This window comes from Giraffa tippelskirchi, chromosome 10 (assembly GCF_054371585.1).
Source record: "Giraffa tippelskirchi isolate mGirTip1 chromosome 10, T2T-mGirTip1v1.2.pri, whole genome shotgun sequence".
NCBI classification, from domain to species: Eukaryota; Metazoa; Chordata; class Mammalia; order Artiodactyla; family Giraffidae; genus Giraffa; species Giraffa tippelskirchi.
The window spans coordinates 24173371-24189450 of NC_137284.1; the positions used below are offsets into that span (position 1 = coordinate 24173371).

General features: G+C 38.6%; 1 protein-coding gene across 3 annotated transcripts in view; it reads left to right on the forward strand.

The window, feature by feature from the left end:
- Window positions 1-16080, forward strand: part of NELL1 (neural EGFL like 1) — a 987615-nt gene that overhangs the window by 153151 nt on the left and 818384 nt on the right. The window lies entirely within an intron of this gene.

Here is a 16080-nt window from a genome sequence, read left to right on the forward strand (position 1 = left end):
AATCTCTTGCTAAATATTTGCTAAGAGGATCAAGTACAGAGCTAATATGTAAGTTTACAGCTGCAAATAAAATAATAGAGGACAAATCTAAAGAAAGGGAAAGAAAAAGGCAGGGATACATTCTTTCTGAGAAGAGGCAGGATGTGGACTCTTTCATCAGTATCATACTTCTAAGAGGTTGTTTCCACGTGCTCAGAAATAAGGAAGGGAAATCGTTCGTACTAGTGGACACTAGGCGCTTTATTGGGTTTCCCTGGTGGCTCAGCAGGTGAAGAACCTGCCTGCAATGCAGGAGATACGGAGGCGCTTTATAAGGTGACTTCCAAATGTTGCTGTTGCTGCTGCTGCTGCTGCTAAGTCACTTCAGTCGTGTCTGACTCTGTGCGACCCCATAGACTGCAGCCCACCAGGCTCCGCCGTCCCTGGGATTCTCCAGGCAAGAATACTGGAGTGGGTTGCCATTTCCTTCTCCAGTGCATGAAAGGGAAAAGTGAAAGTGAAGTCACTCAGTCGTGTCCGACTCTCAGCGACCCCATGGACTGTAGCCTACCAGGCTCCTCCGTCCATGGGATTTTCCAGGCAAGAGTACTGGAGTGGGGTGCCATTGCCTTCTCCTTCCAAATGTTACATCCTTTTTTTCCCTTAAAAGAAATCTGTGAGGCAGATGTTATTTTCCACTAGAAGAAGAGAAGGAGACTTAGAGAAATGTGTCTTGTCCACATTTACACAGGAATTAAATGGCTGCGACAGGGATTGAAGACAAATTGGCTAGATTCTGAAGCCCCTCATATAAATAGGCATGTTTTTCTGGTGCCTGTCCTCTTTCTATAATACACACTGCTCTGAATAAAGAAGACAGAAGTTGGGATTAACAGAAGTTTGTCCAGGTTAATTAGTACTGTCCTTTCTTTGAAAAGAAAAAAGAAAACACATTTATTTATTTATTTGGCTTTGTTGGGTCTTAGTTTGGCACATGGGCTTAGTTGCCCTGCGGCATGTGGAATCTTAATTCCCAGACCAGGGATCAAACCCTCGTCCCCTGCATTGGAAGGCAGATTCTTAACCACTGGACCACCAGGGAGGTCCCAGGACTGCCCTTTAACTGTCGACTAGAAGAGAACTTGGGGCTAGAACCTAGAGAAGGTACCTGATTTATGAAAGGACCACTGAGGTAGCCACTTCATTTCACTGAACATGATGTTTGAGGCCCAAATGTTGGGACTTGATACAAGGGAAAAAAAAATGGGTTCCTGAGAAAGACACCAATATATCCCTTCAGTATTTATTTCTTTAAATAGCTACTGAAAACCATGCATTTTAAAAGATATGATTTATTGATATTGTTTCCATTGCATTTTCTGGGCAGAATTCCATTTTTGATGTTAGAAGAAAAATGCATAGTTATAAGTCTGCAGGGCTGTCAGCAAAAAATTGGCACTCTGAGATCTGATCGTTTGGCCAGTGGCCCCAGGCATTTAGTAGGGACATACCTAAATGATAGTTTTCATTTTTAAAGGTATAAAACCTGTATACTTGAAGTCAGAGTGTTTTAGTTTGGGTAACAAATCATCCCTAAAATTGCTATGTTCATAGATCCTGTGGGTCAGGAATTGGGACAGCGTCCAGAGAGGGATGGTTTGTAGTCACAATGTTTGTAGCTTCAACTGGGAAGAGTGGACAACTGCGGAAACCATCTGGAGGCGGTTTCACTCATATGTTGCGTGTTTTTACTGGTGGCTGACTAAGGTCTGTACGAGTAGTTGGATGTGTTGACCGGAGTATCTGTATGTCATCTCCCCACACTGGACTGGGTTTGCTTACAGTGTGGTGGCATCAGGGGAGTCAGACTTCTTACATGGTGACTCAGGTCTTCCAGTTCAAGTGTTCCAGCAAATAAGACAGAAATTGTGCCATCTTATATGACCCAGCCTTGGAAGTCATCAAGCATTATTTTTGCTGTTTAAAGCACTGACAGGCCTAGATTCCAGGGGAGGGACCATAGATCCCACCTTTCAGTTGGAAACATGTCAGGGTTACATTGTAGAAGGCCACATGAGGTGGCCCGTATCTTTGTGGGTACTTTTGGGAAAATATCATTTGCCCAACAGAATATTAGGTCATACAGTGCAGGTTATGTGCCTTATATAGGACTGAAGATAACTGTCTTCCTGCTTCCTGTCATTTCTTTCTATTTATAGTCTAGCAGTAGCTTTGTGTCCATGGTTACTTCTCAGTTTTTTGCCTTTGCTCAGCTTTATGTTCCTGTATTTCTCGTTAGTAAGTCAAGGTAGTTTCATAACCTTTACCTCTCTATGGATTATTAACAATAAAGCTTTATTTTTGTTTAGTCGGTGTGAAGAATGGTATTCCTGCTCCCTGCAGGCATTTGAGGATCCAGACTTACTCCATCTGATGACATCACCACCCACTAAGGACTCAGAATCCTCTATTAGCTCCTCTGCAACCAGCACAGATAAGGCACTTCCTCCTAACTATCTAGCCTTGGTCATACCTATCACTTCTGTTCATGTTTTGCTCGTGACAGCTAGTCATATGGTCCCCTCTAGACTCAAAGGCACAGGGAAATACAATCAGCTGTGTTCCCAGGGAGAAAGACAGGGTGTGAATATTAGCTACATCTATTGTCTCCTGTCTTCTCTCCCCCAGGCGGCAAAGAACCTGGAGCCTAAGCATTGCCAGAAAATTAAAGTGTAGAATGAAAGCAACTGACCAACTGGTTATTCAGTTTATCTTAAAGGTTATCAGTGTGCAAAGTAGTTTCAGAATTGTACAAATTAGACCTGAGATTATTAACAAGATTATTTAGTTCAGTGGTTTAAGACTATTTGTAAAATTTTATTATTTTATTTTGTAAACTTTTTATTTTATATTGGAGTATAGCCAGTTAGCAATGTTATAATCTCAGGTGAACAGCGAAGGGATTCAGCCATATATTAATTAATACATGTATCCATTCTCCCCCAAACTACCCTCCCATGCAGGCTGCCACATAACACTGAGCAGAATTGCATGTGCTCTACAGTAGGTCCTTGTTGGTTATCCATTTTAAATACAGCAGTGTGTACATGTCCGTCCCAAACTCTCCAACTATCCCTTTCCCCCTCCCTCCCCTCTGGCAACCATAAATTCATTCTTTAAGTCTGTGAGTCTCTGTTTTGCAAGTAAGTTCATTTGTGTAATTTATTTTTAGATTCCACATGTAAGGGATGTCATATGATATTTCTCCTTCTCTGTCTGACTTACTTCCCTCATATGACACTCTCTAGGTCCATCCGTGTTGCTGCAAATGGCATTATTTCATTCTTTCTAATGGCTGAATAATACTCCATTGTATATGAACCACATCTTTTTTAAAAAATTATTTTTCAGTTGAAGGTTAATTGCTTCACAGAATTTTGTTGTTTTCTGTGAAACATTAGCAAGACTCAGCCATAGGTACACCCATGTCCCCTCCTTCTTCAACCTCCCTCTCATCTCTCTCCTTATCCCATCTCTCTAGATTTTCAGAGTCCCTTTTTGAGTTCCCTGAGTCATATAGCAAATTCCTATTCCATGTTACTGTCTCCATACATCTCACCCTCTCTCTTTTCCCCTCCCCCTGTGTCCATAAGTCTGTTCTCATATGTCTGTTTTTCCATTGCTGCCCTGCAAATAAATTCATTAATACCATTCTTCTAGATTCCATACGTATGTGTTAGCATATGATGTTTATCTTTCTCTTTCTGACTTACTTCACTCTGTATAATAGGCTCTAGGTTTGTCCACCTCATTAGAAGTGACTCAGTGCATTCCTTTTTTATGGCTGAGTAATATTCCATTGTATATATGTACCACAGCTTCCTTATCCATGTCAGTGGATATCTTCATCTGTCAATGGACATCTAGGTTGCTTCCATGTTCTAGCTATTGTAAATAGTGCTGCAGTGAATACTGGGGTACATGTGACTTTTTCAATTATGGTTTCCTCAGGGTATATGCCTAGTAGTGGGACTGCTGGGTTATATGGTGGTTTTATTCCTAGTTTTTAAAGGAGTCTCCATGCCATCTTCCATAGTGGCTGTATCAATTTACATTCCCACCAACAGTGCAAGAGGATTCCTTTTTCTCCACACCCTCTCCAACATTTATTGTTTGTAGACTTTTTGATGATGACCATTCTGACTGGTGTGAGGTGGTATCTCATTGTAGTTTTGATTTGAATTTCTCTAATAATGAGTGATGTTGAGAATCTTTTCATGTGTTTCTTAGCCATCTGTATGTCTTCTTTGGGGAAATGTCTGTTTAGGTCTTTTCCCCACTTTTTGATTGGGTTGTTTCTTTTTCTGATACTGAATTGTATGAGCTGCTTGTATATTTTGTTAATTCTTTGTCAGTTGTTTGTTATTATTTTCTCCCATTCTGAGGGTTCTCCTTTCACCTTGTTTGTACTTTCCTTTGCTGTGCGAAAGCTTTTAAGTTTAATTAGGTCCTATTTGTTTATTTTTGTTTTCATTTCCATTACTCTAAGAGGTGGATTATAGAGGATCTTGCTTTGATTTATGTCATCGAGTGTTTTGCCTATGTTTACCTCTAAGAGTTTTATAGTTTCTGGTCCTACATTTAGGTCTTTAATCCGTTTTGATTTTACCTTTGTGTATGGCATTATGAAGTGTTCTAATTTCATTCTTTTGCATGTAGCTGTCCAGTTTTGCCAGCACCACTTATTGAAGAGGCTATTTTTGCCCCATTGTATATTCTTGCCCCTTTGTCAAAAATAAGGTGCCCATAGGTGCGTGGGTTTATAGTTGGGCCCTCTATTTTGTTCCATTGGTCTATATTTCTGTCTTTGTGCCAGTACCATACTGTCTTGATGATTGTAGCTTTGTAGTATAATCTGAAGTCAGGAAGGTTGATTCCAGCTCCATTCTTCTTTCTCAAGACTGCTTTGGCTATTTAGGATCTTTTGTGTCTCCATATGAATTGTGAAATGTTTTGCTCTAGTTCTGTGAAAAGTGCCGTTGGTGATTTCATCGGTATCACATTGAATCTGTTGACTGCATTTGGTAGTATAGTCATTTTCACAATATTGATTCTTTCAATCCAGGAATATGGAATATCTCTGCATCTACTTAGGTAGGTTTATACCTAGATATATTTTGTTCTTTGTGTTGCAGTGGTGAATGGGATTGATTCCTTAGTTTCTCTTTCTGATTTCTTTATACATTCTTATGTTGATGAACATTTAGGTTGCTTCCATGTCTTGGCTGTTGTAAACAGTGCTGCAGTGAACATTAGGGTGCATATATCCTTTTGGACCATATTTTTCTCCAGGTACATACCCAAGAGTGGGATTGCAGGTTTGTATGGTATCTCTGTTTTTAGTTTGTTTAAGAAACCTCCATACTGTTGTTCCTAGTAGCTGTACCAATTTACATTCCCACCAACAGTGTAGGAGGGTTCCCTTCTTTCTACACACTCTCAAGCATTATTATTTATTGATTTTTTGATGATAGCCATTATGACTGGTCTGAGGTGATATCTCATTGTAGTTTTGATTTGCATTTCTCTAATAATTAGCAATGTGGAACATCTTTTCATATGCCTCTTGGCCATCTGTATGTCCTCTTTGGAGAAATGTCTATTTAGGTCTTCTGCTCATTTTTGATTGGGTTGTTTGTTTTGATGATATTAAGCTGCATGAGCAGTTTGTAAATTTTGAAGACTAATCCCTGTCAATCATATCATTTGCAAAAATTCTCTCTCATTCTCTGGGTTATCTTCATTTTGCTTATGGTATCCTTTGCTTTGCAAAGGCTTTTGTTTTTATTTCTGTTACTCTGGGAGATGGATCAAAAAAGATATTGCTGTGATTCATGTTGAGTGTTCTGCCTATGTTTTCCTCTAAGAGTTTTGTAGTGTCAGATTTCACATTTAGGTCTTTAATCCATTTGTGTGTGTGTGTGTGTGGTGTTAAAGAATGTTCCAGTTTCATTTTTTACATGTAGCTGTCCAATTTTATCAACACCATTTATTGAAGAGACTGACTTTCCTCCATTGTATAGTCTTGCCTCCTCCATCATAGATTAATTGATGATAGGTGCATGAGTTTATTTTTGGGTATTCTATCCTGTTCCATTCATCTATATGTCTGTTTTTGTTCCAGTACCATACTGTTTTGATGACTATAGCTTTGTTGTATAGTCTGAAATCAGGATGCCTGATCCCTCCAACTCCATTTTTCTTTCACAAGATAGATTTAACTATTTGATGTCTTTTGTGTCTCCATACAAATTGTAAAATTTTTTCTTCTAGTTCTGTGAAAAATGCCATTGGTAATTGATAGGGATTGCATTCAATCTGTAGATTGCCTTGGCTAGTGTAGTTATTTTAGCAATATTGATTCTTCTTTAATTTCTTTCATCAGTGTCTTATAATTCCTGAAATACAGGTCTCTTATTTTTTTAGGAAGGTTTGTTCCTAGGTATTCTTTTTGATGTGAAAGTAAATGGGATTGTTTCCGTTGAAACAATCAACGGAAACTAAACTATTAACTAAACTAAACTAACTATTGTTTCCTTGAGTTCCGTTCTGATACTTTTTTGTTTGTTATATAAAAATGCAACAGATTTCTGTGTATTAATTTTGTAGCTTGCAACTCTACCAAACATTACAGATTTCTGTGAATTAATTTTGTTACTTTACCATTTGAACTACTCGGGAATCCTTTGTTGCTTGCAGCTTTACCAAATTCATTGATAAGTTCTAGTAGTTTTCTGGTAGTGTCTTTAGGATTTTCTATGTATAGTATCATGTCATTTCCAAATAATGACAGTTTAACTTTTTTTCCCATTCAGATTCCTTTTATTCCTTTTTCTTCGCTGATTGCTGTGGCTAGGACTTCCAAAACTATGTTGAATAAAAGTGGTGAGAGTGGACATTCTTGTCTTGTTCCTTATCTTAGAGAAAAATGCTTGCAGATTTTCACCACTGAGTATGATGCTAGCTATAGGTTTGTCATAAATGACCTTTATTATGTTGAGATATATTTCTTCTATTTCCATTTTCTGGAGAGTCTTTATCATAATTTTGTCAGACTTTCTGCATCTATTATGTGATCACATGGTTTTTATTTGATTTGTTGATGTGGTGTATCACATTGTTTGCGGATAGTGAAAAATCCTGCATCTCTGGGATAAATCCCACTTGATCATGATCAAGTATGGTCCTTTTAATGTATTTTTGTATTAGATTGCTGGTATTTTGTTGAGGATTTTTGTGTCTATGTTCATCAGTGGTATTGGCCTATAATTTTTTTTCCTTTTTTTTTTTTTGTGGTGTCTTTGTCTAGTTTTGATATCAAGGGGATGGCAGCCTCATAGAATGAATTTGGAAGTTTTCTGTCCTCTGCAATTTTTGGGGAGCAGTTTCAGAAGAATAGATGTTAGCTCTTCTCTAAATATTTGATAGAATTCATCTGTGAAGCCATCTTTCATGGACTTTCGTTGAGTTTTTTTAATCACAGTTTCAATGTCATTACTTGGGATTGGTCTGTTTATGTTTTCAATTTCTTCCTGGTTCACTCTTGGGAGATTGTACCTTTCTAAGAATTTGTCCATTTCTTCCAGGTTGTCTGTTTTATTGGTATATAGTTGCTTGTAATAGTCTCTTATGATCCTTTGTATTTCTGTGGTATCAGTTGTAACTTTTCTTTTTTTATTTCTAATTTTAATGATTTGAGTCCTCTCCCTTTTCTTGGTGAGTCTGGCTAAAGTTTTATCAATTTTATGTTTTCAAAGAAACAGCTTTTAGTTTCATTGATCTTTGCTATTGTTTTCATCTCTCTTTCATTTATTTCTGCTCTGATCTTTATGATTTCTTTCCTTTTACTAACTTTAGGTTTTGCTTGTTTTTCTTTCTTCAGTTGTTTTAGGTGTAAGTTTAGGGTGTTGAGATTTTTCTTGTTACCTAAGATAAGATTGTATTGCTATAAATGTCCTTCTTAGAATTGCTTTTGCTCCATCTCATAGGTTTTGGATCATTGTGTTTTTGTTTTCATTTGTCTCATTGTTTTCATTTGTCTCTAGGTATTTTTTAATTTCTTCTTCAATTCCTTCCAGAGAAGGCAGTGGCAACCCACTCTAGTACTCTTGCCTGGAAAATCCCATGGACGGAGGAGCCTGGTTGGCTGCAGTCCGTGGGGTCGCAAAGAGTCGGACACGACTGAGCGACTTCACTTTCACTTTTTACTTTCATGCATTGGAGAAGAAAATGGCAACCCACTCCAGTGTTCTTGCCTGGAGAATCCCAGGGATGGGGGAGCCTGGTGGGCTGCCGTCTATGGGGTCGCACAGAGTCGGACACGACTGAAGTGACTTAGCAGCAGCAGCAGCAGTAGCAATTCCTTCAGTGACCCATTGGTTGTTTAAAAGCACTTTGTTTAGCTTGCATGTGTGTGTGTGTGTGTTTTAGTTTTTTTTTTCTTGTGTGTGTGCATGCTCAGTTGTGTCTGACTTTGCTATCCTATGGACTGTAGCCCACCAGGCTCCTCTGTTCATGGAATTTCTCAAGCAAGAATACAGGAGTGGGTTGCCATTTCCTTCTCCAGGGGATCTTCCTGACCAAGGGATAGAACTTGTGTCTCCTGTGTCACTTGCACTGGCAGGTGGATTCTTTACCACTGTGCAATCTGGGAAGCCACTTTTTTTCCCATTATAGTTTATTTCTAATCTCATAGTGCTGTGATCAGAAAAGATGCTTGAAATGATTTCAGTTTTCTTAGATTTGCAGAGCCTCACTTTGCAGTCAATCCTGGAGAATGTTCTATGTGCACATGAGAAGAATGTGTATTCAGCTTTTGGATGGAATATTCTATAAATATCAATTAAGGCTAATGTGTAATTTAAGGCCTGCATTTCCTTACTGATTTTCTGTCTGGATGATCTGTCCATTGAGGAAAGTGGGGTATTAAAGTCCACCACTACTACTGTGTTTCTGTTGATTTCTCCCTTATTTGCCTTGTGTATTGAGTTGCTCCTATGTTGGGTGCATATATATTTATAATTGTTATATCTTCTTCTTGGAGTGATCCATTGATCATTATGTAGTATCTTTCTTTGTCTTTTGTAACAGTTTTTATTTTAAAATCTATTTTGTCTGATATGAGTATAGCTGCTCAAGCTTTCAGTTGATCTCAATTTGCATGGAATACCTTTTTCCATCCCCAAATCTTCTTTTTTGTAAAAAGAGGTAGTGGTTAAAATCATGGACTTAGGAGGCTGCATAAAGCAGGAACCCTGGAGCTAGGCTATTCCCATGTGGATCCTAGTTCTGCTGTTACCTAGCTCTGTAGCTTTGGAAAAGTTATTTAATCTTTATCTTGGTTCCATCCTCTATAAAACTGGGATGGTAATAACTGGTAATATTTGAGGTTGCAGTGAAGATTAAATGAGTAAATACTTGTGGAATAGCACCTGGCACATAGTGCTGTGGAAGTATCTGTTAAAGCAAATAATAAATAGATAAATATATCCTAGGATGTGGTAGGGATTATTTTGATATGAAATATAAAGGCCTACAGTCATTTCCTGGCAGTAAGCATCATACATATTGGCTGTTACTATTTTCTTTTAATTTAACCTATAATTGATTTATAATGTTGTATTAGTTTCAGGTATACAGCAAAGTGATTCAGTTTCACATAAAGAAATCTATTTTTCATGGCTGAGTCATGTCAATGTATGGCAAAAACTATTACAATATTGTAAAGTAATTAGCCCCCAACTAAAATAAATAAATTTATAAAAAAAAAAGAAATCTATTTTTCATAATCTTAGCTATTATAAATTATTACAAGATATTGAATTTAGTTCCCTGTGCTATATAGTAGTTCGTTATTGCTTATCTGTTTTGTATATAGTAGTGTATATCTAATTTATCCCTCTCCCTACTTTCATCTTTGATAACCATATGACTGCTTTTTATGACCAAGTCTGTTTCTGTTTTGTTAATAAGTTTATTTGCATCATCTTTAGATTCCGTATATACATGATATCATATGATATTTGTCAATCTCCATCTGACTTCACATGATAATCTCTAGGTGTATCCTTGTTGCTGCAAATGGCATTATTTCATTCTTTATACCTGAGTAATGTTCTGTTGTGTATGTATACCATGTCCTCTTCATCTGTCAGTGGACATTCAGGTTGCTTCCATTTCTTGGCTATTATAAATAGTGCTGCTATCAACATTGGGGTGCATGTATCTTTTCAAATTAGAGTTGTCATCTTTTCTGGGTATATGCCCAAGAGTGGTATTGCTTGGCTATTACCAAATAAATGTTAGCTATATTGTTAAAGATAGAATTAACCTTTCCTCGGTTCAGTTCAGTCACTCAGTTGTGTCCAATTCTTTGTGACTCCAGGGACTGCAGCACGCCAGGCCTCCCTGTCCATCACCAACTTCTAGAGTTTACTCAAACTCATGTCTGTTGAGTTGGTGATGCCATCCAACCGTCCCATTCTCTGTCATCCCCTTCTCCTCCTGCCTTCAATCTTTCCCAGCATCAGGGTGTTTTCTAATGAGTCAGTTCTTGACTGACTCAAGGTGGCCAAAGTATTCGAGAAACAAGGCTTTAGCATCAGTCCTTCCAATGAATATTCAGGACTGATCTCCTTTAGGATGGACTGGTTGGATCTCCTTGCAGTCCAAGGGACTCTCAAGAGTCTTCTCCAACACCACAGTTTAAAAGCATGAATTCTTCAGCGCTCAGCCTTCTTTATAGTCCAACTCTCACATCCATACATGACTACTGGAAAAACCATAGCTTTGACTAGATGGATCTTTGTTGGCAAAGTAATGTCTCTTCTTTTTAATATGCTGTCTAAGTTGGTCACAACTTTTCTTCCAAGGAGCAAGTGTCTTTTAATTTCATGACTGCAGTCACCATCTGCAGTGATTTTGGAGCCTCAAAAAATAAAGTCTGTCACTGTTTCCATTGCTTCCCTGTCTGTTTGCCATGAAGTGATGGGACTGGATGCCATGATCTTAGTTTTCTGAATGTTGAGTTTTAAGCTAACTTTTCCACTGTCCTCTTTCACTTTCATCAAAAGCCTCTTTAGTTCTTCTTCGCTTTTTACCATAAAGGTGGTGTCATCTGCATATCTGAGGTTATTGATATTTCTCCCAGCAAGCTTGTTTCCAGCTTGTGCTTCATCCAGCCCAGCGTTTCTCATGATGTACTCTGCATAGAAGTTAAATAAGCAGGGTGACAATATAAAGCCTTGATATACTCCTTTCCTGATTTGGAACCAGTCTGCTGTTCCATGTTCAGTTCTAACTGTTGCTTCCTGACCTGCATACAGGTTTCTCAAGAGGCAGGTCAGGTGGTCTGGTATTCCCACTTCTTTCAGAATTTTCCAGAGTTTGTTGTGATCCACACAGTCAAAGTCTTTGGTGTAGTCAATAAAGCAGAAGTAGATGTTTTTCCTCGGGTCCTACAAAATTGTAGGCATTGTGCTAGGAAACTTGTTTCTTTTAATCTTCTTTGGCATTTTTTAGGATTTGGAGAATGGTCTACCCAGGTGTCTCTATACCTGTGATGATTTGTTTCCATTACAGAAACAAGATAGTTGCATATCTAGTTTTTCTCCTTTCCTGCCAGTAATCCTGCTAGGGATACACATTGGGTAGGAGTGGCCTTGTTTCTCACATCCATTTTGCCTTGACCTCCCCACTCAGACTTCTGGGAGGCAGTTGTTGGTTTCGGGGCACATACAGGCCACAGAGTGGAAGCTGGTACTGCACTCACTTTGGAGCACTTTGGGCTGTGAGTAATTTCTCCAAACAGTCATTATATATCTTTGTGGAGCTGCTGGAAAAAAGACTTTTTCTTGAAAGCTTTTTGTCTTTACTATTGATTTAGTACTGGAACCATTTAAAAATTAACCCTGCTGTTTTCATCCTAGTGTATGGAAGAAGCACATTCATCCAGCAATAACCACTTCAACATTTTGAGTCTATGTAGTTATACTGTTGGTCTGCCTAATATTCTGAAGAAATGGATTCCTTGGCATAAATTACTGGGAAAATGACAAATATTTTAATGAAAATAATTGGTTGATCTTTATCTGTCTATGTTATTTGGAATTACTGTTCCTGACTTTTATTTATGAATATAACATGGGGATGAGGTATTTTTGTGAGATTTGTATTCAGTTCATAGTAATTGATTGTTGCTAACCCTCAAGGGTAGGCTTTGGAGAATTATTTACACTGTTTATGGCTAGGGTCTGCGTAACATTTAAGCAAGGACTTGGGTTGAAGAAAATTGAGCTATGTAAATACAGGGTAGGGAAGATTCACCCTCATAGTTATTTTGAGTCAAAATAATTGATTCAAAATAATTTTGAGTCAAAGGACTTGCTGTGTTAGATATCTGTAAGTCAGTGTCAGCGTTAGGATGCACTCAGAGTTGTGTGCAGTGCAAAGGAGATGTTTTTATTCCTGCATGCTATATTTATGGGGGAAACTGATCCATTTTACCATACCTGAAGCATGCTGACCAAGTTGGGGAAGAATCTGGTTAAGAACAGTGAGACCCCATCCTTGACCAGGAAGGCCTCTTATTTTGGATGGGAGGCAAGAGTATAAAAGATTGAGCTGGAAATGCTTGGTTTAAAACAGAAAGCTTTGTAGTAAATATTATTGCTGTTTTCAAATATATGAAGGATGAACAAGCTTTTCTGGAGTCAGGACAGTTCACTGGAGCAGCACACTTGGCTGAGATGCCAGGCTAAGGGGAGAAATGCTGCTCATGAAATCTGACTGGTGACTTTATCAGTTATACAGCTGCTCATTCCCACAGACTCCCAGGAAGACGCTAAAGCACTTGAGGGCTGAAGATAGAGGACTGGTAGGGGTGAGAGCTCCCTGAACACTGGCTCACTATTGCTTTCAGTGTCCTCTCTTCCCCTGAAAGCACCACATGGCTCTTACCCGCTTGCTCACAGCATCAAACTTCGGCTTCTTGACCATGATGAGTTGGCTGGGGCATAAAGCAACACCTGGTGTACTTAACCACAGTGCTGCTTAACTTTCAGTCTGTGCGTGAATCATCTGTGGGTCTTACTAAAGTGCAGATTCTGATTCAAGTGTGTCTTGGTTGGGGTCCTATAATCTGAATTTCCATAGATGATGATGCTGCTGGTCAGTGGACCATACTTGAGTAACAAGTGTGTGTGTAAGTCGCTTAGTTGTGTCTAACTCTTTGCAACCCCATGCACTGTAACCCACCAGGCTCCTCTGTCCATGGGATTCTCCAGGCAAGATTACTGGAGTGGGTAGCCATTCCGTTCTCCAGGGGATCTTCCCAACCCAGGATCGAACCCGGGTCTCCCACACTGCAGGCAGATTCTTTATCATCTCTGAACCACCAGAGAAGCAGGCTGTACTACAAATCTACAGTCTGCCCTTTAGGCAAATGTCAAGTGCTCTCAGGCCAAATGACTGCCTCCTCCATGTTGCTTTCAGGACCAAGCCTTACATCAGTATTAGCAGAGGATTACTGCCTGCAAGTACTGCCTTTTTCTCTTCTCAGTACTCATGAAACAGTTTTAGCCAGGTATCACTTAGTTATCTGATTTCTTTGTCATCTCTAGGACCACTTTTGCCGTTATCTATTAATAACTTTTTTTTTTTCCTTTTTAATTGCATAAGAGCATTCTTAGGCCACAAGATTTGGCCCTGTCTGCAGGCTTGAAATGCTGGGGAATTACTGTCATGTGTAAATGGTTTTCAACCCTAACAATTTTTTTTTTTTTAAACATAGCATCTTGACTTTCATCCGGATTGCTGGAGATATAGCAGTTTTTGTATATACGCATGTTGCTGTCATATATCCCAAGACACAAATAACTATTTGTGTAATATTAGGGCACATTTGTTTTAACTGTATGTTTGTGATTACCCCAAGGTACCCACTTAGTCCAATTCATTGCAAAATGATCTTTAAAAGATATGTTTATAATACACTGAGCATTTGCTCAATGAGGCAATGATGATTAAATCTGGTTAAATATATATATATATATATATGCCTCCTTTTTTCTTTGTTTATTATGTTTCAAGTTATCTTGAATATTTTTGATTGTCATTGATTGAGGTCCTTTCAAGGTCATGTTCCTTCCCCCAGGAGTAGCTTGTTGGTCAAAATAAAGTGATTGAAAGAGTTCTTATTATGTGTTAATCTTGGTAAGGTCTTAAATACCAAGTTATGCTGCTTTTCCATACAGGAGCTGTGTGGTCTCAGACAAGGTATTTAATATCTCTGATCATCTGTGAACTCATCTGTAAAATAGTGATAATAGTACTTAGCTTGAAGAAATTAAATGAGATATTTATGAAAGCCCATTTCTAGAATGCCATATTTAATCATGAAATGATAGCTTCAACTTTCCTTTGTTTCCCATTCACCAATTTCTAGCTATTTTGAGGGGAGGGGCATACATTTGATTTCTTTTCCCACTATTCTCTAAATGGGAAATCTTAGAACAGGATCTGTATTTTAAATCCTATCTTAGCTTCTCAATATGTGTTCAGCACTGACATACTGAGTAAATTAATGAATGACCTGATAATCTCAAAGATTTTCCTGACCTTTTAAGTCCTCTGATTGTTTGATTCTTCCAGTATTCTGGGTGCTTAGAAAAAAACTGGAGAATTCTCTTAAAATGAATGTCTTGTATGTTAAGGGATTTCCTCCTTAACAGTCTTAAAAAATATATATTATATTATTACTAGTAAGTATGTACCTGGGCCCAGGAGATGGCTGCAATAGTCTAAGTAACATGTTCTATTTATGATCTTGAGCCTAATTCTTAGTATAGTCCACACGAGGTGGGTCAGAGGCTGGTCTTGACTTCACTTTTCCTGCAGTGTGATCTCGGGAAGATCTCTGTGAAAGATGAGCAAGGAATGTGCATTTGTTTTCATATGTGATGTGAGATTTGGAAGTCATGGATAATAGAAGCTGAGATTCATGATATATTCATCTCAGTGCTCATGCAGGATGCACTTTATGTTCTGGATTGAATATGCTTGGGTTAGTGGGATCAGGCCAACTCAGTGGATTAGAGCAGAAGTAGTAGGTCCTTCCACATCTTGGGATTGAACATGGTTACCTATTTAGGCGAGTAGTTCTTGAATTGCCTGTGTGAATAAGCTGCTAGGAGACAGTGCTAATTGAGGCCGTCTTTACTACTTTGTCTCTATGCCTCTGAGATGAGGCCTAACTGGTACATGGATAGTACATGGATTGTCACATCTAACTCTGAGTTTAAAATCTGGCTTGGGTATGTTACTTAATTCCAGAATCTCAGTGTTTTTTTAAAAGATAGTCAGAAGGTATCGTATCAGTCTTCCAGGTTTTTGTGAGTGATGGATTAGACAGTATATGTCAGAGGCCCAGTGCAGTGCCTGGCAGTGAGATTGGACCCTGTGGTGATGATGGTCACGGTGACACATTTCAGAAGGGCCACATAGGAAACTACATAGTTCTGCCCCCATGAAAGTACCAGCCCTGGTGTGTGACTGAGGAGTGTCCCGAAGTTGCCTGCTGCCTTTTATGGCCAGTGTGCCGGCTGTAGAGGAGGTGCTGAGTTTTTCACGGATCTGGAAAAAAAAGGTAACAATCTGCAAAAAGAAAAGGTCAATCATATGTTTCATTCCATGACATTTGGAAATATTAAGACATAATGCGAGTAGCTTCAAACGTTCCTTCCTTATTGGTTATGTAGGAATTGTTCACTTATAGTGTCTTGTCCAGGGGGAAGTAAAAACAACAGCAACAACAAAAAAAACCTTATTCATCGCTTCTGTGACAGTTTGTTTCCATCCCTGATAGTTCACGTGACTTGCATTCTCCTTTAATTCTTGAAAAAGTAGAAGTGGCAGTAATAAAAATAAACATCAATAAACCCATTCCATGTCGATGGCCTTTCGTAGACAATTGAAAGGGGACCTGAATTATATTTAAGTGACACTGCACTGAGCTTTGCCAATTAGCTTGTCACCTGTCACTCA